Raw genomic sequence first — 24,562 nt, 5'->3', positions numbered from 1 at the left:
TAAGCTTTTAAAATTCTTTTTTGGGTCTCACTATCAAGTTATCATAAAAGATAAAGAAATATTTTCATTCCCAATCCAATGATGCAAGTAACATGAGAGGTGTTGGGATATAATATGCAGAAACGACATGATCTTACAATTTACGTCAACGCGAAATCACCAGAGAAATAAACGAAAAATAATAAGGACACTAGAAATTTACGTAATTCGGTCTAAGTATCAGTACCTACGTCCACGGGTAGAGTCAGTAGCAAATAATCCACTATAATTAGAGATTCAGAGTTTATAATCACTCACACGCTCAAGTGTTTCTCACACCTAGATTTAATCCAAAACTCAAAATGTTTATAAATAAACAACTCACTTAGATATAAACTCACGGTATAAAATTACTGTGCGTTCAAGTCGTATGCCAAAAAGGAAAAGATCTTGAGTTTTGAGTTTTGCCAACACCCCGACGGGCGCTCACTCTCCACAAACGCCAATGAGCTCAAGCAAAGCTTGAGTTTTGCTAAAAGAACAGATTTAGTCATCATATTTGCCGGGTTATCTGTTATTGGAATATAATACATGGAAACGACATGATCTTGTAATTTACGTCAACGCGAAATCACTGAGAAATAAATGAGAAAATAAGGACACCTGGAAATTTACGTGGTTCGATCCGAATATTGACACCTACATTCACGGAGAGAGCAGCAGCAAATAATCCACTAAAATTGGATAATCGAGTTTACAATCGCTCAAACTCTTAAGTGTTTCCCACATCTAGATTTAACCAAAAATCTAAAGTGTTTATAAACAAATAACTCACTTGGATAAAAACTCAAGGTATAAAATTACCGCACAACAAGCTCAAAATACACACTCTACGTACCATTGGTTCGCATACGTACGAAATCGCGTATCTCTTCAAGCTTCTTGTGGAGGACTTGCGGCTTCGTTGATCGTCGTTGTGTGGCTTCGTAGGGTTTCTTTAAGCTGCTCACGCAAGCCACACCAAAAACGGAATTCGTGTGCCCAAGGTCAAATAGTTGACCTGGCCCCACGAGCTCCTTTATTCGGCAATCTTCACGTGTAGAGGACTCCTTCACGTCAAAAGGGTTTCGGCGAGCTTCACGCGTGCATAGGGCTTCTTCCTCACGCCAAAGGGGCCACCACAATTTATTTTATTCCATCTTCCACGTTTCAAATTCCGCAGCAAAGAGGAAACTTTGCTTCTTCATTTTTATTTTATATTTCCTCTTTTGTAAATTCATCCCACGATCAAATAACGAAAAAAAATTTATCCAAGTGAATCGCATTTTGCAAACGCTCAAGCTCAAGACATAATTTAACAATTTTTTTTTATCTTGGCTCAATGTTTGAAGCCAAGTTATAGTGTTCATCATCTATACTGCTCTCCCAAAATCCAGCCCCAAGCTCTAATACCAATTGTTGGGATATAATACGCGGAAACGACAGGATCTTACAATTTATGTCAACGCAAAATCACCAGAGAAATAAACGAGAAAAATAAGGGCACCGGAAATTTACGTGGTTCGGTCGGAGTATCGGTACTTACGTCTACGGGGAGAGTCAGCAGTAAATAATCCATGAAAATTGGAGAATCAGAGTTTACAATCACTCAAACGCTCAAGTGTTTCCCACACCTAAATTTAACTAAAAACCCAAAGTGTTTATAAATAAACAACTCACTTGGATATAAACTTAAGGTACAAAATTACCGTGCGTTCAAGCTCAAAAGAAAAACACACGCGGCTCCTCTTTCTCGTAAAGTTGCAGTGGGTTCTTCTCAGAGCAGGACATGCGGCCCCTCATTCTTCGTAGGTTTTTTTCACCCACTTCTTGCATGCCCAAAAATGAAATTACCTTCTGCTCACGTTTATATGTGTGCCCAGAGTCAGAGTTTGACTCTGGGCCCCACGTTACTTTCCTTCTCTACGTGCAGGGGGCTTCCTTCGACGTGAGTGTGTGTGTGCGCCCAAGGTCAAAATTTTGACCTTGGGCCCCACCTCTTTCTCTTTCACGTGCAGGCTTCGGTAGCTTCGTTCTTCTTTCCTTCATCGGCTAAAAGAAGAAAACCCATGCTGTGGAAATCGTGTGCCCAGAGTTTAGGTCCCACCATGGATAGCAAAGAAAGAATTCAGCTCCTCTTGCATTAAGCAAAAAAATTCATATCTTCCAATTATTTTCTTTTGTAAATCTTCATGGAGTCCCATGAACTTCTACTTGTCCAAGCAAATTGCGTTTTGCAAACACTCAAACTCGAGACATAATTTAACATCTGCTATAGCAATATTTTTTAAAAATAACATTACCCTTAGCTAAGACATCTCGGATAAAGTGGTACTTGATGTTGATATGCTTCGTTCGCTCGTGATAAATTGTATTATATGATAAATATATCGCACATTGGTTATCACAGTGTATATCAACACTTTTCTGTTCTAAACCAAAGTTCGAAAGCAAACTTCATAACCATATCGCCTCATTCGCTACAAAAGTTAATGCTATATACTCTGCCTCAGTTGAAGACAAGGCAATATAATCCTGTAAGGATGCTTTTCAAATTGCATCACCCGCTAGCGTAAACACGTACCCTGCTAAAGATCTGCAATCATCTAAGTCACCGGCATGATCTAAATCCATACAACCAATGACCTCACCGCCATTGCTGTCCCTTTGATACATTATACCCACGTCCGTTATCCCCTTCAAATATCTGATGATCTACTTCACAATTTCCTAATGAGCCTTACCAAGATGCTTCATATAGCGACTAACCACGCTCACAGCTTGTGAAATATCAAGCCTAGTGCACACCATAACATACATAATACTACCCATAGTACTAGAAAAAGAAACACGGGACATATGCTTCTCCACCTTCTTAGTATGCGGTGATAATTTATCTAAAAGTTTAAAGTGCTTCGCTAAATGTGTACCTACATATTTTGCCGACTATATATTAAAATGTGTCATCATTTTCTCAATGTATTTCTTCTGAGATAGACATAAAACTCCTACAGTCTTGTTATACAAAATCTCCATACCCAAAATTTTCTTTGCAGCACTTAAATCTTTCATCTCAAATTCAGTATTTAACTGCCTCTTCAACACATCAATATTAGACATATTCTTAAATGCTATCAGCATTTCATCAACATTTAAGAGTAGATAAATCAAAGAATCATTCTCTAATCTCCTAAAGTAAACGTAGCTATCCATCTGACTTTTTGTGTAGTCTTGACTAGTCATGAAAATATCAAAGCGTTTATACCACTACTTAGGAGATCGTTTCAGCCCATACAAAGATTTCTTTAACAAGTAAACATAATCTTCCTTACTTGGAATAGCAAATCTCTTTGGTTGTCTCATGTAAATCTGCTCCTCCAACTCACCATGAAGAAATGCAGTTTTCACATTTAGCTGCTTTAACTTGAGATCCTGCGAAGCAACTAAGGCAAGTAAAACACAAATAGAAGTATGTTTTATCACAGGAAAGAACATATCATCGTAGTCAATGCCCTCACGTTGTGTATACCCCTTTGTCACAAGTCTCGCCTTATACCTTGCTGTCTCGACACCGAGAATGCCCTCTTTTCATTTAAAGACTCATTTACTTCCGACAATCTTTTGGCTCTTTGGTACTTTGACCAGCTCCCATGTCTGATTTTGATGGAGTGATTCCATCTCTTTACTCATAGCCCCTAGCCACTACGACGACTTCGGATTAACCATCGCTTCAGAGTAAGATGAATACTCATCTGTCTCCACCTCATTACCTACAGTCAATGCATAAGCAATATCTGTATAACTATAACGTACCAGTGATTTAATTTGCATTCTCTGTCTATTTGCAGCTACAATGTGATGTGGCTTTGTTGGTTGTTCACTATCATCAACTTCAGGAACTGCAGCTTCATCTACAGTCTCAACTTTTGTTGCCTTCGAGGTCTTCGAAATCTCCACATGAAGCTCTACCTCACTAATGACACAATGATTCGTCTTCTGCTGGTTGTATCTCAGAACTCCTTTATTGAAGTATTGTAGTTTCATCGAATATCACATCTCTGCTAATTAGAAAACCTGGTAATCTGAGATCAGTGCACCACAGCCGGTAGCTTTTCACCCCATGTGCATAACCCAAAATATGCATTTCTTTGCCCTCGACTCAAGCTTACCATCACTTGCAAGAGCATACGCAAGACATCCGAATATACGTAATCGGAAATAATCAATAGGTTTCACCGACTATACTTCCTTAGGAGTCTTCCACTCGAAAGCATGCATCAAGCTCGCTCAAGTAAAGTTATGTTCTTCTGTTCTACCATGCCATTTTGCTGTGGTGTCCCAATACTGTACAATGTCTTATAATACATTCTTTCTCGCAAAACTCGGTAAAATATTTATCACAAAACTCCATGCCATTATTGGTTCTCAAGCACTTGATTTGTTTATCTGACTGCTTCTCAATCAATGCCTTAAATTTCTTGACTCGATCAAACACATCATATTTTTGCTTTAGAAAATATACCCATATCTTCCTAGAATAATAGTCGATAAATGTCGGCATATATCGGGCACCTCCTTTCGAAAGAACTGAAGATGGGCCCCAGACGTTTGAATGAATATATTCAACTGGTCATTTGGTCGAATGAATAGTTGTAGTAAACTTAACTCGCTGATGCTTCCCAAAGATGTACTGCTCACATAAGTCCAACTTCCTTGTCTTTTGACCCCTCAACCACCCCCTTTCACCCAGCATCGTCATACATGCCTCGCTCATGTACCCTAAATGCATATGCCATAATTGAGTCAAGTTAGAGTCTGACTCACCTGATGAAACTGTAGCGGTTCCGGTCACGGTCTCTCCCAGTAGAGTATTCACTTTTTTCCCCTTCATCACTGTTATGGCACCTCGAGAGATCTTCAGTACTCCACCTTCAGTAGTGCACCTACACCCGATGTCATCGAGTGTCCCCAAAGAAATAAGGTTCTTCTTGAACTCCGGTACATGCCTCACATCTATTAATGTACGCATCATCTCATCGTGCATCTGAATCTGAATTGTCCTTATCCCCACAGCCTTACAGACTACATTATTTCCCAAAAGAACTCTACCACCATCTGCAGTCTGGTAAGTAGTAAACCAATCCTTATGAGGTGTCACATGATAAGAACACCCCGAATCTAGCACCCATTCGTCTCCTAATGAAGTAGTAGTCACACATAAGACAACTTCTGCATCACTATTGCTCCCCTCGACAACGTTTGCAACACTACTTGTGACATTCTGCTTATCAACTTTATTCCTTCGCTTAGGACAGTCTCTCCCGATGTGCCCCTCATCGTGACACTCAAAGTACTTCATGAGTCCCTTGGACTTTCTATGGCATGATTTTGATTTGCTTTTACCTTTGTTGCTACTAGGTCCTCGATGTTGTTCTCTACCCCGAATGGTCAGTGCTTGCGTTATTCCTTGCACTAGACCGTCATCTCACAACTTTCTCTGCCACTCCTTAGAGATTTAGGCAAATTTAATCTCTTCGGAGGTAATTATAGTATGCCCCTACAACAGTGAATCAGTAAAGTACTCCGATGACTTTGGTAAAGAGGCTAACATGCCCTGTTCTTCATCATCAAGTGTCTTACCGAAGTTCTTCAGATCCATCATGAGTTTATTAAATTCATCTAGGTGGGTTCGATAGATGTACCTTTAGTATATTTAAATTGAAACATCTTCTTCAACATGTACAAGCAATTGTGCAAATCTTTCTTCACATAGAGTGCTTGAATTTTTTCCCATAATGCTGCAGCATCATTCTCCTTAGCAACCTCTATTAAGACCTCACTCGACAAATTTAACAGGATTATGCTCTTTATTTTTTTCCATTACCTCTATCCTCTTAGAGGTTTTCATTATAATAAGCAACTCATCTTCACCATCCAGCGCCTTGGAAAAATGTTGTGTTGTCAATAAAGCTCGCATCTTGATGCTCCATAACATAAAATTGTTGCTCTCATTAAACTTCTCAATTTCAAATTTCATCTCAAACATAATTTAATAACAAAATTTCCAAATAATAATCAGACAAGCAAAAGCTCCAAATGACAATCAAGAAATCCAACCCCAAGCTTTGATACCAATTGTTATGATATAATATGCAGAAACGATAGGATCTTACAATTTACGTCAACACGAAATTACCAGAAAAATAAACGAGAAATAATAAGAACACTAGAAATTTATGTGGTTCGGTCCCAGTATCGGTACCTACGTTCACAAGAAGAGCCAATAACAAATAATCTACTATAATCGGAGATTCAGAGTTTACAATATCTCACACGCTCAAGCGTTTCCCACACCTAGATTTAACCCAAAACCCAAAGCGTTTATAAATAAATAACTTACTTGGATATAAACTCACGATATAAAATTACTGCTCGTTCAAGTCATGCGGCTCCTCTCTCTCGGCGGCATGCGGCTTCTTGCAGATCGTTGTACCTAAGGCTTCGGCGGCAACTTTCGGAAGGGGGAGAGAGACCTGCAAGAATTCTGTTTCTTCTTTTATACATGTGCCCAGGTCAAACTTTGACCTGGGCCCACCTACACTTTGTTTTATAGGCATGCAGGGATTCCATCTTGACAGCAAAGAAGAAAATCGTGTGCCTAAAGGTCAAATCTTTGACCTTGGGCCCACCAATGTTGGCTTCTTGCTTCAGCGGCTTCTTTCGAGTGCAAACTTGGGCCCACATAACAAACTTTCGACTTTTACAGGTTCCGCAAAATAGAAGAAGAAACTTTTTTAGCTTTTCTTTTTTTCTTATATTTCCTCTTTTGTGCAGCTTCAAGAGTCCAACGAATCGTGTTTTATAAACGCTCAAACTCGAGACATAATTTAACAAAAGAGATTGTGTGATATTGCGAAATTTGATTCCTATTTCAAAATATATGATAGGATTATTTCATCGATGCGCTTATATTTACTTTACTTTGACTTGATCACTTACAAGTTAACTAATCTATTAGGTGATGCCATAAATGGGTAAAATGCGAAAGATTAGAGAATTCGATCGGAAGTCAATCACTTGACCATAAGGATCGACAAGGGTTAATACTACACTATTATAAGTCAATTAGCGAACGAATATAAATCAATTTGATGGAACTATGTAGTCATTTTGTAGGTGATTCCGCACAATTATGATATTCACATTGAATGATGATAACGATTTGCGATTCGAAGAGGCACAAACATGAATCGAAAATTATTGACCATGGGTCAACCGCACGAGAACCTCTAAAAGCCACCAGATAGATTATGTTGTACTAAAATCACATTCGATCGATTTTTAATCACGAAATTTAATTCGATTTTGGATATCGAACTTATTCACCCACTGTGGGATGCATACCTACAGGAAATTTACTCTCCTTCCCTGGTTCTAAGCCTAGGTCCATTCATGGTATCAGAGCCATGGTTTCATTTTTAAGGTTATCCACTCCATGCGTTTGGTAGGTGAATCCAATGCTGAGAAGATCTCTTCACATCATGTCTTCAGAACCAGAAATCCTTGAAGCACCTGTCTCTCTTGCACCTTCTCCTTCATCCTCAACCCCTCAAGAGTTTCAAGTTTCCAATGCTTCTAAGATAGATTATCTTTATGGAGTCTCTCTTAGTGATGAAACTAAGATTTCTGAAACCCAACTTCCTCTTATGAACCCTTACTCCGCTTTTGCCAAACCTAACTCATCATTCTCACCTATCCGCTCCATCTGCCAACTTATTCACCAAACCCCAAAGCAAGTAAAGGAGTACCTCCAGTCTTCCAAATTCGACCAGCATCCCATTCCTACTACTGAAAAGGAGTACTTTGTTACTCTTCAAATCCCTCCCGAATTTCCCAGACAATGGGTTCAACGGGGATATTCTCATGTCCATTATGGAGCTGTTCATCTTGCTCTTACCTTTCATGGTCATAAAGGTTTGCCAATTGTGGCAAGAATTGTATTGTTAGATACCAGGTTTTTACAATACCAGCATGCTTGCATCGGTACTGTCCAAACTACTTTGAATGCTGGAATAGTCTTTGTGACTTTGTATCCAAACTTCAACGTCTCTCTTTCAGATCCCCAGCTACTTTCTTTCTTAACAGTTCAAGTCCAGCTCACTGGAGCCCCTCAAACTGCTGACTCTGTAGCTACAACCCTACATTACCAAATGGTTTATCGAGTGCAGAATCATGCTCTTGATCTCAACTTTAACAATGGTAATGAAGATACTTTATTCATCTCCATGCAGAATGATCAAGCATCATGTATCCATGTTCCCAGACAGATCCCGAAGGATACATTGGCCAAGCTCCTTCCAGAGACTTAGATCACCAACTACGAAAAACTACATCAGCATAACAAGCATTTCCAGTCTACGAACTCAAAGTTCGATTTGAAAAAAAAAAGATGGAACTGTTTCCATCAAATTTGGCAAGGAAAAGGAAGAAAGCCCTTCTATCTTCCAAACCCTTTTCATGATCGAACCATGTGTTCCTGAATCAATTTCCGAGCCAGATCCCAAAAAGTTTGTTCGACACTTCAACAGTGATGGACATCTTGTCCATTACTACAAAGACAACTTTGGTCATTGTTTTTGGGACCCCTTTTGTCAATGTTCCTATTGTACAAATTTCCCTGACGAGGTAAATCATTTTGCAAGACCTCCACCTAAAAGGAATAGACCAAAGGATAAGGTGTACCAAAGGTACTTAGATGGAGATTCCTCCGTTGACACGTGGTGAGTGTGATAAATACCAGTTCATGGTTTCTTACGCTCCATCTCCACCACCAGAGTTCAATACTACATCCCAAGCTTCACCAGATCCACCAAAATCACCCCCTCCATCTCCTCCTCAGAAAAAGCAAGCTCTTTCCCCGTTTTATAAGCCAATTCTCAAATGGGCTAAGAAGCATTCTTACCCACTTGAAGCCCCAGTAGAAACATCATCCACTTCTTCCATTGCCATGTTCCATGAAGTTGACTTTCTCCCTCTTGTCAGAAAAAGTTCCAAACTATCGTTTCCTGCTCCCGAGGAATTCATTGACCCACAAAACAGATATTGTCATGTTCCAAAGATAGCAACCCCCACTGATGTGGATGAACATGGGAGATAGAGAAAGACTCCTGCTGCTAAAGCAGATTTAAACTAGCAATCAAAGATTCTATTAGCACAAAACAATGCCTTCAAGACAATTGATTCCAAGATTGGAACTGTGCAACAAGATCTCTGAAGGTATAATGAAACCACCAAAAAGATACTTTCTGAGTTCCAAAAAAGGCTTCACGCCTTGGAATCAGGACAACATCTTGGGTATCATTATCTTGAAAGTCCAAAGCCAAAAATAGAAAAGCTCAAGAAGCAAATCCAACTTATTGAAGAATGAAGGTTTAGACCTTTTGATATATTGGCACATTCTGTCAGAATTGGGTATTTACCTCCACCGCCACAAACGTCTATTTTTGCCGCCATTCCAGAAGACCCTTATAGAAGAGAACCAGATATGGCAAAAATATGAAACCGCCTCAAAAACCTGCAGAAGGACAAAGGAAAAGAAAAGATGCCACCTACAGAATCAAGTTCGATTGTTATAAAAGAAATGTCAGATCATATGATGATATCCAACCCATTAGAATCTTTTTTAAAGGATTTGGGTACTCAGAAACCTGATCCTGCTATCCAACAGCCTGATTCTGCTATTCCAGAAAAACAAATTATGTTCCTAGTCAAGCAAACATCTTTTGATACTGAATCAGATTCATTATCTCTTTCCTCCTCTTCATCTTTCTCTATTCCTACAATTGATTCTCTCCCTATTGCGCCAGTAACTTCATCAATATTCATGCCTGATCCTCCATATGATGAAATGGAATCAAACTATTCTGAGCCAGAAAATGTTCAGACAAATAATCCTACCAGGCATGTGTCCATAGCATCAAAACAATTCTTCACCATCGATGATATTCCTTATCATAAATGGCCGGAAAGACTTGAAGACTTTCATACTTGGTTGAATACTCAGTCCATCACCAACCATGATATGAATGATGCCCTTTACAACTTTGTCACAAGGTTCACAAGCAGCCTCAAACTTTAGTGGTAATCAATTTCCGAACAGGACCAGATTCATTTTCTGATGTCCCCTAATTTTGGCCATGCCATCACTCTCTTATATCATGTCTTTGTAGGAAAACCCATTGATCTCATAGAAATGAAAATGAGAGAATTTTTCGAGAGAAAATGCTGCTCCCTCCAAAAGAAACATCTTGATAAGCATTATCAAGTAATGCTTCAGCTTTTTTATCAGGTTGGGGCAGATCCAAACCTGAAGCACATTTTCCTTACTTCCATCCCTAAAGAATTATTCCAGATGGTTGAAAGATCTTTCTTTGGAAAACAAAGGAGAATACAAAATATTCCCTTAGGAAAATACAGCAAGAAGTTCATCTATGCCTCGAAGAATTATGCTTAAAGCGCCAGATGATCCGTACCTATATCACATATGACAAACGCCTTGAATCAGCTTGTTCGCGCCAAAAATTAAAAATCAAATGCTCCAAGCAAGATTGTGATTGTAGTTGTGGTAAGTTCTCTTGAAAGAAGAAACATTACAAGAAGTTATGGATAAACAAATCCAAACATGGCTCCAAGAATTTCTAGAAAAAGAAAAAATAGCGATATCTACGCAAAAGGAAGGATTGCACAGGCCATAAGAAATCAAACCGTTGCTACATCTGCAACTAGAAAGGACATTTTGCCAAAAATTGTCCTCAAGCAAGAAAAGGTCAGAATCATCTAATTCATCACATTGAGAATGAAACAGGTATTTCTCTTGAAAATGATGATATTGAATCCTTATTCTTTGCTAATGAAGAACCATCTGAACAAACTATTTGTATCATTCCCTCTTACCAAACTTCCAGCGAAACTGAGTCAGACTCAGAGTTTGAAGATATTTTTCATATATCATCTTCATCCCCAGAACCAAACTTTGACATATTTTCAAGTCAAACTCATTGTCCCTATTTTCCTGTAAAAATCCCCACCTCGAAGTTTGCCAAACCCATCACTGTTATTGATCTTATTGACACAGGAACAAGTTGTTCAATATTGGACACCAAAGTTCTTCTTGAAGAATTCTGGACTCCTTATATTCGATATTTCAATTCTACTTCAAGAGATACTTTCTCCACGAATGTCAGAACCACCCCCATAACTATCCAGTTCTTCCCCTAATGTTTAATAACCACAAAAAATTTTGGATTTAGTCTTCCCAACAAAGATTTAATCATTGGTTGGACATTATGACTCAAATCCCTTAGCTTCGCATTATTCCTAGAAAAAGGTTTTAGGTATAGAGACTAGTTCTCTGAGTTCGTTAATATTCAGAGACTCTTCTCCATTCAGATGAGTCTGTTAGATCCGATCATGCAAAAATTGTTGGAATCCTATTCAGAATCCCACTCTGAATTTGCTCATAAATGTTCTCATCCTTTATGGGAAAATCCAGAGTTTTTTGTTCGCCTTCCTTTAAAAAAGAATGAAGATATAAATCCAACCAAGGCGAGTCATACGGGAATGAAGCTAGAACATCTGGCTTTAGCTTAGAGGGAATGCTCAGAACTATTGCAACAAAGTCTTATTGAAATTTTCTTATTGAAATTTTCAATTCTCAATGGGCTTGCGAAGCCTTTTATGTCAATAAGCGTGCTGAGCAAAACAGGGGAAAAATGAGACTAGCAATCAACTACCAACCTCTCAATATTTTCCTCCAAGATGATAAATTTCCCTACCATCTAGAGATTCTCTCTTTACTGGTCTAACCAAGGCCCATATCTATTCCAAATTCGATTTTAAAGCCGGATTTTGGCAATTGGGCATCCATCCTGAAGACAGATCCAAAACAGGATTATGTATCCCGAATCAGCACTTCCAATGGAAAGTTCTTCCTTTTGGCCTAAAGGTAGCACCATTCCTTTTTCAAAAGGCCATGCGTAGTATTTTCCAACCAATCTTGTCAAGTGCAGCCGTATACATCGACGGCATTCTGCTCTACGGTCCTGACGAGCAGTCACACTGTCAACTCCTTAAGCAATTTGCAGAAATCGTGAAGAAAGATGAATATCGCTCAGACAGAAATTGAATTTCTTGGTATGCACTTTAACAAAGGTACATATTATCTAGGCATTTTTTTAGAAACAATGGCAACATCCTCAACGCTCCATAGGAAATAGGAACCACATCCTATAGACCTCACTTAGACAGCCGAGAAACTCGGATTCACAAATCTTATCCAAGATCTGTTAGATTTTGTGAACACTAGTACCGAGAACTCTAGAGAATCCTGTGCCAGGAAAACAAGACCATTCCCGAAGATGTTTGGAATAATGTACCCACTACGTGGGATCATTATTACCTAGCACCAGAAGCTAAGGAAGCACTTAGGCAATACAGACAAGCTGCATCATCCCAAGATTATGAAATGACAAGCACAGATGACATTGTACAATCTACCCAGGACCCCTATGCACGCTTTGGAGGTCCTCTATCCCAGGATCCCTACGAACAGGGATCTTCGTCCTTATCTCAAAACATAGACACATCTTTTTATGCACAGCCATCCAACTGGCCTCAGTCAAACATCCCTGCCGACACTCAAGAAGATGATAGCACAAACTGGGCTGAAGAAGAAGCATCCCATTGGGCTCATGAAGAAGCATCCTCATCACGAAGGCTGAACCAAATCCTCTCACCAGAAGATCTTGAAGCCCTTGAACAGAAATATGAGGCACATCTCCTAGAAGACAGCTCAGATGATTCAATATATAGCTACAATGCCCGTGACGGACGAGACCGTTGAGTCCATACAATTTCACTATAACAAGTCACTGTTCACTTTTACTGTAGCACTAGGTTAGGGAAAGTACTGTTCACAGTATGATCATTGTTCATAGTGTGCAAATAATTCCCTCCGAAAGTTTCCGATACCTCTGTTTGTATCCGGACCCATGAGCTTGGTCCTTGTTTGTTAGTTTGTGACCTCTATTCGTCTATAAAAGGCGAGGAGGGTGTATTATGTTGGACAGAGTCCCCTGAAGTAAAGTAAATGTTTTATGAAAACTCTCTCTATGGCTTTCTAAATTCCTCTCCTTCTCTGGCCTGGTAGGATCCTTCAAGAAATGCAACTTGGGTAAGTTAGAAATGTTTCCATCCTGGCATCTCTGAGTGAGATTAAATTATTAGACGTTGTCTCATCGTCCGTCAAATTATCGGCATGTCCAAAATTTTCGAAAAAGGGATTATCAGACGAAAAATTGGAGATTGGAATAAAATAAAATAAAAAAAGAGAAATTCGGATCAAGAGGCAAAATTGAAATTTTTGGACTAAAAAGATTGTTTATATGAAATTGTAAATATAAGGAAAAGGGGGGACATAATACAAGAGGGTTCTAAGGAAGGAAGGGTGGGTGAAGAGAATGATGAGAATTTGGTAAATATCTTGAGAAAGCTTTTTTTTTATTTTCTCTCTTTCTTTCTTGCTTTTCTTCTCTCTCTTCTCTCTTTCTTCCCCTTCCACTCGCGCCTCTTCCCTCTGCAGACCGCCCATCCTCCCTTCTCTCCTTCTTCTCCACCTCCACTTCATTCCCCCTCCTTCCCTCACGCCTTTCTCCCCCATCTCTACCCATTCTTCCCCCTCCTTCTTTAGTTTTTCTTTTTCCTCAAACTCCCTCATTTTCTTTCCACTACCATCAAACCCATCCCCACCACCATCACCTACGCCACCCCCATCACCCCATCACCACCGCCCACACCACCGTACACCACCATACACCACCACACATCACCGCCATCTCCCACCACTGCTCACTGCCGTCATCTCCACCGTCGTCCGCTTGAGTCACCACTACAGCCATCGCCAATCTGAACCACCTTTTTTTTATAGAGAGATGGATAGAAATCCGGGAGAGTTTGAATGGCCCTCCGTCGTCGTAGTTAGTTCTGTCCAATCCAAAGGATCTATAAAATTCCAAAAAATGGTCGATGGGTTCGATAAGGCGTCTTGGTAAATGACGTGACTTTTTTCATAAGAGAAGACTTCATAGTTCTAATCGGCTGCTGAATGATTGATTGGCCGGACGGTAGGTTCCCTCGATGGAGAAAGCTTACCAAGAATCAATAATTGAGCGATTTAGTTGATAATTATGGGAGAGGATTCAACGTTGTTTGAAGAAAGTTACTCAATAATTCTTTGAAGTGATTGCATTGTGCACTTTCCAATGCGAAATCAAATTTCTTTTTCAAGTGGGTCTTCTTTAGTCTCACAATGGCCGATGAAGTAAGATCAAAAGCGACAAAATTAATTTGATGTAACTTGGAAAAAATAGTTACCGTTTTCCCATTTTGACAAGATTTTCAAGGTTCAAATTCAATTGGAAATCGGACCTCGAATCCACAGAAAAAGGTCAAAAAAAAAAAGAAGTTGAAAGAACAGTCTATCACTATCCCATCCACATTGTAAGGTGATTTACAAATTAATTATTAGAAGACATGTTAGAGCAACTGTTTCGCCGGAATTTCTCCCGCAATGAAATAGGCTTTACTGAAAGTCGTTTTTAAAATCTTATTAGAGGAAACAGGTTCTACGTTGACTTTGGATAGGTAATATTTAGGCAAATAAGAAAATCAATAACAAGGCTAGGAATGTACAAATATTACAAGCGAACTGAATGTAATGAAACTTTGCCAAAATTTAATCAACAAAAAAGCTTGAGTGCGTTGAGATAACGATATACGTTAGAATTTAATCGATGACACGAATTTAGAAACTGCAGCTTAGAAACATTTTAAAATTTAATTGGCAATCCAAATATGGAAAATAAAAATATAGAGTAGGAACGTAAAGATACAGAAGACAACAAATTTGTTGGATTTGTGCAAGGAGCCTTTAGTAGATGGATGATGGTATTTATAGTAGTCATGCCATAACCGCTCTTGAGCCATTGCCTCCATGTTCCCTTCGCTTCCTAAAGTTTTGTGTCCACGTTCTCACAACACCATGATATAGTGTTTGCATAGTTATTCTTTACAAAATGTATATTAGTTGTTTCACGATGTCAATTGATTTACTTTCCAGTAACTTTGAATTGGTGACCATATCTTGATGCTCCTCGTGTGTTCAACCTTCTAACACTTTGGTCACTCATCAATCCTTATTTATCAACACTCTTGTCGAGTTGTAATCAACAAGCCACCGGTAACAATTGTTGATGTGTGCCAACACATCAATACCTATTATAATCGCTAACAATGGGTCACGTTTTCCTTGATTTTTCATGTTTTGATCACGTGTCTCCATATCGATGGTCAGGTCACTTTTTGGTGTAAATAATGACACACAAAAAAGAAAGAAAAAAAGAAAGAAAGAAAGAAAACACACACACAAACATGAGAGAGCTATATCTCATGAGCAGGAGGTTTATTTATTTAGTTTTGATCAAGTGAAAATGAAATTTAATCTTACACTTGCTTTTAACTATTGTGATTCGCAAAAACTGATATAAATCCAACTAGAGCTTAAACTTAAGCTTAGAGTTCTATAATATATATGGGCCTCAAATCTAAGTTCTTGGATCTTTCTTGCTTGGGCCTCAAGCATAGAACTTCATCATCATGGATTAATGGTGTATGCATAACATGTTTGGCGAAGAAATGGAACTGCTAGATGAAAAGGGAAAGTGAGACAACAGATCAGATTGAAAGATAAATTCATATAATTTAAATGAGCATTTCAATTCTTACATTAGGTTGGACAGAAGAATGCATCGGAAGAGGGTGTGTTCGACTTTACAAGAAGAACATGAAAAGAGGATTCGAGTGAACTCCTCTTTTAGTTTGGAATAACGGCTTCCTTACAGCCTTCCTACTCGGATTACATCAAATTCGGTCTGAAAATATAGATGAGATCGAGTCACGTAACAGACATAAATCTCTTCAATGTAACGAATTTTACCTACATCAAATCCTAATCCCATACTAAAAAAGAAATGAAATGGATGGTTGAGAGACAAAATTATTCCAATGACTATCACCATTAGATCCTTTTTTTTATTGGGAATCATGCTTGCAAATTAATCAATCAATCAGAATTCACTGATTCGCCTCGAAAGGATTCCTCCGCAATTATCAGCACGTGCAGCAGTTGGGGAAGGCTGCGTTATCATTCCTTGGCCCGTCACGTGCCGTAGGAAGCGGCGCACTTGACGAGAGACCCCATGACACATGGTGAACCAATTGACATGTTGGGCACGCCAAAGACAATCCACCGCAAGACTTCCAAGAAAATAGGGTCGTTCCATTGTCACTCACGGGAATATCAGAACTTTATTTTTGTTATTTTCATTATTTTTTTTATTATATTTACATTTTGACCCATTAAGTATTGAAAAATTTTAAAATTGACCCCATGCGTGTCGAAATTGCTTGTCAGAATTTTAGACTCACGCGTTGGGAAGAGTTTACCACGTGTCGGATTTTCCGACACTCGTTGACCGTGTGTCGGAATGTTTGAAAGCGTGTCGGACACGTGTTGGAGTGTCGGACACGATATGAAGGCTTCCAGAGAGTGTCAGTGCTTCTTAGATTACGATCCCAATAAAGAACTCTCAGATTGGTAAAATCGTACCACTTGTGAGAATACTCGGACCCTTGTCAACATGATGACAATGAGATGATGTGATCCTTGTAAATTCTGCATTAATTGTTAAGATAAAATAGCATTTTCCATGAGAGTAAGTAGAAAGCCCTTTCGAATTGATCATCCATCATTTGAGATAAAAATTGTCAACTAGATTTGTATTGCATGAAAGTGTTTTAGTGATATCATTTTTTTTTTCTAAAATCACAAGGAATAAACTTTCCTAGATTTAGTAAAATTGGTTGGATATGGGTTAAGAATTTTGCACTACGATAAATGCGTCATAAACGGGTTAATGGGGTTGATTTGGGTCAGATCATTTATGATCGGACCCAAATCCGACCTGACTCACCCATTTCAAACAAGTCTACTTTGTGGTGATTTTGCATCTTTGACTATTTTTTCTCTTGATAGAACATTGCTTTGCCCCTTTTTCCCTTAGATCTTGCCGTGAATGGACCATATATGCACAATACTTCCGTTTGTCTTGTTCCGATTTTAAATTCTTGCTTCTCATGTTAACCCAAATATTTGGTCATTCATTTTTGCTTTATTTCTTGTTTTAAAGCAAAAATATCCCCATGCGTGATGCTTCTTTCTCAAGCATACGCTTCCATCAAAAATCTTTTTTTTTTTTTTAATAATAGCAAATATGCACCGCTGCTACCAATCCACGGCCACTTAAAAGATAATGGGCTGAACTTGAAAATTTTTTTTTTATAGGTTTAGTCCAATTAACACAATTAAGCTTAGAACTATTCACTAGAATCTTTATCGCTAGTCCAATGCAAATGCATTAACTAAATTATATGATACATGCTCCTAAAATTATATGTTACCTAATTTAATTTAATATTTTTGTCCAAGGATTGGGGTCACTCTCTAATATTTATATGCAATAAACAACTATATCTATCAATAGGGAGAATAAACCACATTCCAACAAAACTTGAACCTTCAGCAAGAGAGAGAACCAGCTTTAAGGAATAGAGGGCCATCTCATAGGCCGTGGGCCAAGATCAAGCGTTTGATGGACTTGTGCTGCTGGGCGGAGGATGATCGAATTGGAACTGGTTTTTTGGATGGGCTGGAGAGTGATGGGCCGAATTGAGTTAGCTCTAATTAGACCAAATTCAGATGTTAATGGATTCCTTTATTTAAATAGAATAGTTAAATAATAAAGTGAATACTTAGGAGCACTTTACATGCCATTGGATCAATTGATCATGTCCCTTTATAAAAAGAGGAAAACATAGGATTTTGACAGGTTCTTCAACCATTGAAACCTATTCTTTGAACTTTCTCATTATACATGTTAGATATTTTTAGGAAGTCATCTTTTGTTACTAAATTAACACACTTTGGGCTAGTTGTTGAAATAACAATAAATACTTTCATTGCTAAGACATTAAAGAATAAGAGAAGCTAATATATGCATGTAATGTCCTCTGGAAAATGCTCTGAGAAGCATCTATCTTTCATTACATTGTCTGTGATTAAAGGATAAGCAGTAGCAATAATAGTGCTTACATGAGAAGAGAATGAGGGGGAAATTATTATCGTCTAGAAGTACAAAGTTCAACAAGTAAAAAAATTTAAAGTTTAATATCTAAAGTTGTCGAGGCATGTACCTCTCTACACTTACATTTGTAAAATCGATGTTTGTCACTCGGCGGGGCACCCTTTGTCTACATGATTAGAAAGTCCTTGTTCTGCAGACGGCGTGCCTTGCTCATTGTTTATATCATCATTGTTTTGGCTGAAATCTCTTGACGGACTCAGAAGGAAGTTAGTGTTTTCCAAAGTTTCAACAGCTGCAGTCTCATTGTCGCCATCATCTGTATTTCTATCTCTAAATCTGGCTTTCTCATGAAGTATGGGAATTGAGGTCTCTTTCGAAAAATCTTCTTCCCAATGTAACAAATTTCTCCTGTAATGAACTTGAAGGACTTGCAACAACATGCCAGTTTCTTTTGACGAACATGACCATGAAGATGAGGAGAGCTAAGACTGCAGTAGCTCCAGCAATCAAGAATAGGCCCCAAAAACTGTCAAGACCCAAGCTGTTGGAAGAATCCAGGCAGTTGGATTTCGATGGAAACCATGTATTTTCGATTTCCATTATTTTAAGCACTTTAGTATCATTAAGGATTACTCAGGAAATATCAGGTACTAGCGGAGACCCTTTGGGGAAAACCTGCAAACAAAAGGCAAGACATGAGAGTTTTCAAACAAAAAAATAAATAATAATCCTAGTAATAGGAAATTTTGAGGGTTTTCTTTTCGGAGCTAAGAGATTGAGGACTTACAAAGCCAAATCCAGCACTTCTTAATGTTGGGATCATGGTATATCTTTTGCAATATTGAGAAACGGCAAGTTTAATGTAGGGGCCTTCATCGAATGCTGCCGCAATCCCACCCTTTTGACTTCCCTTGGAAAGAAGCACATCGCATTCTTCAGCGGACTTATAGGATATAAGTCTGGAATCATTGAACTTCATTTCCTTTAGCATTCCATAAACGAAAGAGTTTTCCAAGTAACCCACATTTTCTCCACTCTTAAGGAGCTTATCCACATCAACCACAGTTGGTTGAAGATTTTGCACCACCAAAAGAGAGCTCAAGCTTGCTGTATAACATTGCGTTAGTATAAGTACCACGAAAACCCACACAATCACAACAAATCTGGCTAGGTTGCTTAATACTCTCTCCACTGCAATCCAAATTGAGGGAAAGCACCTAAATTATCCAAGAACAATATGTAAATCACAATGTTCAATTGATTTTTTAAAGTCAAGGGTGATTACTTTGTGCAAAGACCATGATTGAAAACGAGAACCAAAAGCTCGTGCCAACTTGATGCCCGGCCGGACCCTGGAAATCTTCATTAATTTGGTGTTCAAGAATCCACACGACGAATGCTATAAACACAAAGAAGCATCCGGTTGTTAACCAAAGGTCCCAAGTGAGTGGCTTCAAGAAAACCCAAGCATTCTTGCCCTTGCTGTCCTCTTATGGCACAAGCATTGCGACCCCCGGTTCGGTGTATGGTGTCGTGAAGTCCACGTATAGTGATCTGTTTGCAGTGATTGTTATATCACCCACGATTCCATCGTAATTCTATTCCAACAAAAAAAAAAAAAATTGGGAATGTTTCTTTGTCAACGACATGCTAGCATAGTAAGTTTCAGCAAGTATTCCAACAAAATCAAGCACTTGCTCACCTGGTAAAATACTTGATCGATCATGTCGTCGTAACTGCCCATGCTACTTCCATTGGAAAAGGCAAACGGAATAAGGTCATAAGCCACAACATAAGGCAATTTATCTATCATGGCTTGAAAGATGTCGATACAGTATCCAATGACTTTGGATTTATTTGTGCTACGATCAGGAATCGCCTGCACAAATTGATTGAAACCGTCCTTCACAGGGACTAAAATTTTCAGCCTCTTCCCATTTGTGGGAATGTCCCATCCCTTAGGAATGGAGGTGGAATCTCCTGGCCATATTATCAATCCGAGATTACTCTTTGAAGTGGAATATTTACTTTTGCTGAATGAATACAAATATCTTAGCAGCCCATTTTCTTGCGTCCAAAATCCAATCCCTCTTGCTGCATGTCCATTGATATTAACAATCTGGAATTTTGACCACTCTAGCTGCCCATGAACGAGTCTAAAATTTCCAGCGAGGCCTGTGAATGTCGTACTGGCTAGTTCTTGGAGAAGTTTCGGACCACCTTTAGAGACCCCAATAATGTCGAGATCTGTTGTATCTATTGAAGCATCAAACATCTGGAAGGTAAAATTAGCCACACCCATTTCCTCGACAGCCATTGCCAGAGCCTGAGCAGCGTCATAAGTCCAGTATCCAAAAATGTTCAACGTAGGATTAAGGACGGATGGATTGTCTTGTTGGAATTTCATCTTCCATCGGGCTGTGAAGTTGTTCAGGTTTGGTGTGTTCGGGATGTAAGTGTTGATGCCCAATACTCCTTGCATCGAACTAGTGACCACAGATGAATCCACAGAACTCAATTGGTCAGTGATTCCATTAGTCAAGATCCACACATAACCTTCGCTCATCATTCCCACCTCTTTTGCTTTGAAAAATAGCCGAGATCCGAGGGTAGGTAACATGTGCATTACGAAGACCCTCGCTTGCATCATCATTAACTTGTAGAGTTCCTCCAGGATTTGACTGTCCGTGGCCGAAGGAGGAATGAGGCTCCTATAAGACACTCGCGTGTCGACCTCTTCCAAAGCATCCGTAAGAGAAGGTATGATGCCTTCTCCGAACTCATTGTCCACGTATATGAGGGCCACTTCTCTCCAGCCAAAAGCTTGCACGACTGCGCTTATGGCATTCACTTGCGATGAGTCATTTTGCGCAGCTCGAATGAAGTAAGGACTCCGAATGGAACTGAGGGAAGGACCAGTAGCAGAAAAAGAGATGATCGGCACATGAGATTTGTTTCCAAGGTGAATGATGAAGTTTGCTTGCGATGAACGTTGAGGTCCTATTATGGCTTGGACTTGCTTATTCTTTATTAGATCAAGTGCTGCAAGGGTGAAAAAGATGGAGAAACAATAACAATATGGCACATGATGGAAATTCTTATTGTAAAAGGCATGGTATTGATCAAAAGCCAATTAAAACTTTATGCGGTATTATAGAAATAAAACGTTTAAGAAAAAAGGAAAATATAAGTTTGATGTTGGATTATAATTATTTACCAGATTGCAGGCATCCGTTGTTGGCTTTGATATTCTTTGGCGTATGATATTGCATACCGATCAGAAACTAATCTTTCATGAAAGTAAATTTAGAACAAAATAAGAGTGGATAAATTGGCCCAGACAGATAAGTTGATTTCTTTATTTCATGGCATCAAACAATTCCACTCTAGAATCCAAGCCCCATATTGCAATTGAATGAATTTTGTGAGGTTAGACCTATGTGAAGTTTTATTATATATCAAGCCGCTCGGCATCCACTGCTTTCACGCATTAACAATTATTTGGTGGAACTGGAAACCTTAGTTGTTTAATTTCATCATTAATGACCCACAACTTCCATGGAAATAAATCATTGGCTCAGCTTGAACAATCTTGTTAACCATGATGTTTGGGTCAACTAGAAAAATAAATCAGTAAAATTATGTAGAGATATGTATCATGTACATATTTTTCCTAAGAAAATAATTTGAAATTATCTATATCAGCCTTCCCCTGAAGTGATTATTTTACTATGTAGTATGTATCATTTGCAAGATCATTTCTAATAGGATTCACTGTGCAGACATAATTTTGTAAAATATTACTACATTTATAGTGGGACGAGAGTCATAAGAGAGCTATATATTCTTCAAAGAATAGAATAGATGATAGTAGTCCTACTATACCATTCAAGACCATAAACAAAAATCCTCCATTCACGCGTAGTTATCAAGATCAAATTTTGTATCCATAAATCTATGTGCATTTGTATATTGGTGAAATACGAGATAATAGAGACGGTGGCCTTCTCAATTCTAAGATCAATGAGATAAGTGCATTAAAAATCCTAGATTTTTTTCACGAAAGTGCAATTAAATCCTAAAACTTGTTACAAAAGTATAAGTAAGTCTTAAAACTTCAAAAAGTGTAATTAAGTTCTAAAATTCGTTACAAAAGTGTAATCAAATCCAAACGACAAAATGATTCAATTGGATTAATTTGATAAGTTTTAGGATTTGATAGCGTTTTTTAAAAGTTTTAGAACTTAATTGCACTTTTTGAAAGTTTTATAACTCAATTATAATTTTATGGTAAGTTTTAAGATTTTGAATGCATTTATCCTAAGATCAATTGTTGACCGACCGTAATACAATACTATTTCAGTGGTGCTGCACTCCTAAACCACAAAGACCAAAACCACAAGAAGTATCTCTTTTAAGCTATTACAATTGGATAAACCACCCCCCTCAGGGGAAAACAACCCAACCACGCCCCCAACAACACAAAACTCCACCTCTCCGGAGGGAAGTTTTATCTGGCAATAAATTAAAAGGTTCCACGGTCAAATGTTACTCTTAGTGACCAGTCTTGTTATGAAGTCCGCGTGGCGTTGATTGACCAAAACCCACGAATCTCCTCCACTCTCAAGCTAAGCGTCAAAATGCTAGTCTCGTAGGAGTGTGCATGGTCCAGGTGGGCAGTTCCCGACCTAGAATCGGAAACCACCTGTTAAGGACCGGTTCCAAAAAATTGGAACTGAAATCCACCTGTTAGTTGCATGGATCCACCCAAGAACCGGACCGCCGGTCCGATCCGATTCCCAAGTGGATCCATGGAACCAGTTTCACAATAATAATAATAATAATATTATTATTATTATTTTCTCGAAAGCTCCGATCTTGACGGGAAACAATTTTGGTTTTCAACCAAAATAGTTGGTTCTTCACCGCCTGACCTATTCTTCTTCTCCTCCTCCTGCAGCCCTGCTTCTTCATGTGCTTGCATTTTGCCCACCAATTGCTCGACATTTTGTCAAGGTACGGTTTGGACTTTTTAGCTTCAGTGCCTCTCCATTTGGTTTGACTGGAGATCAACGCCTCCATTTGGTGCACTTTGGAATTTTTTTCCCACTTTAATTATTTTTTTTAATTATTTGATTTGGGTTTGTTAATTTGTAATTTTATTTTTTTAGTATTAAAAATTAATATATTATTTTAATATAATCGGTCCGGTTTGGATGGGTGGGTGGACGAATCCACCCATGGAACCAAGAACCGGACCGGTTCCCTCGAGAACCACCGGTTCTGGGCGATCCGGGTGAGTCATGATTCTATTGCACACCCCTACGGTCTCGTACGACCGAAAGACCTGGGGGATTATATTGTTACCCTCCTCATTCCCAGTGTGAAATAGATCAATTTGAAAGTCCAGTACCGACTTTTTGTTTGTCTTTGATTTTATTAGAAGATGATAACGACTTCTTTTTCACAATGATCAAAGCCCCCTTGGAGATAATGCACTAAACAGCTGTTTAGTGCAAAATTAACGTTGGTCGTTTCTTCTGGGAGCTCTGGAAATTGGGGCTTGAGAATCTCTGCTGTGAGAATGCATATAGCTTTGAATGGAACACACATTATTTTGTCGTGTCCTTGAAAATTTAACTGGGAATTCTTCTCAAATGAAAATGAAAATTTCATAAGATTGGCAAACACCTCATTATGAGCAATAATTAGATTCATCTTAAATCGCACGAACAGCTGCATAAAGTACTTCATCCTCTATGACCAGTCAATACGCCACAGAGAGAGAGAGAGAGAGGGAGAGAGAACCTGCGGCAGCAGCAGCAACCTCATCTCGTTTGGAATCTGTCACATTGAGGACGAGCCTAGTCTTGTAGGAAGGGTTTGAAGTATAGAAGTCAGAGAGAGAAATGTTAATGCAGCTCAATCCCATCTGACCCACCCACGTCTCCAGATCAAGAACCACCCCAACGTTCCCCAGGACCGTTTGGGCATTATCGTTACCGCTCTGCGCCATGGTGATCTGAAGGCCCTCGCTGAAAGTCGTAATGATTGTGAAAAAGGCGAGAGCCAAAAGGAGGAGCTTTTCAGCATCGTACGAGACTCTTGGAGGAACCATTGAAAAGGGTTTCGGGAGAAGGCAAGTGTGCGTTTTTCGCATGACAGAGAGACTTGGAGGAGATGACGACGACGACGATGTATTTGTAATGGGGAAAAGCATGAAAATCCCATTCAAGGGTTGCTCACGTGGACGGGCCCCATAACTAATATGTAATGGGAAAGCAATA

At 38.9% G+C, this 24,562-nt stretch overlaps 1 pseudogene; it reads right to left on the bottom strand.

Annotated features, from left to right (window-relative positions):
• Positions 1-18,620: 18,620 nt before the first annotated feature.
• Positions 18,621-24,393, bottom strand: LOC120291670 (annotated as a pseudogene).
• Between the last annotated feature and the right edge of the window lie 169 nt (positions 24,394-24,562).

This window comes from Eucalyptus grandis, chromosome 3 (assembly GCF_016545825.1).
Source record: "Eucalyptus grandis isolate ANBG69807.140 chromosome 3, ASM1654582v1, whole genome shotgun sequence".
Lineage (NCBI taxonomy): Eukaryota > Viridiplantae > Streptophyta > Magnoliopsida > Myrtales > Myrtaceae > Eucalyptus > Eucalyptus grandis.
The sequence above is the reverse complement of the archived record's forward strand: the minus strand, read 5'-3'. Positions and strand labels throughout refer to the sequence as shown.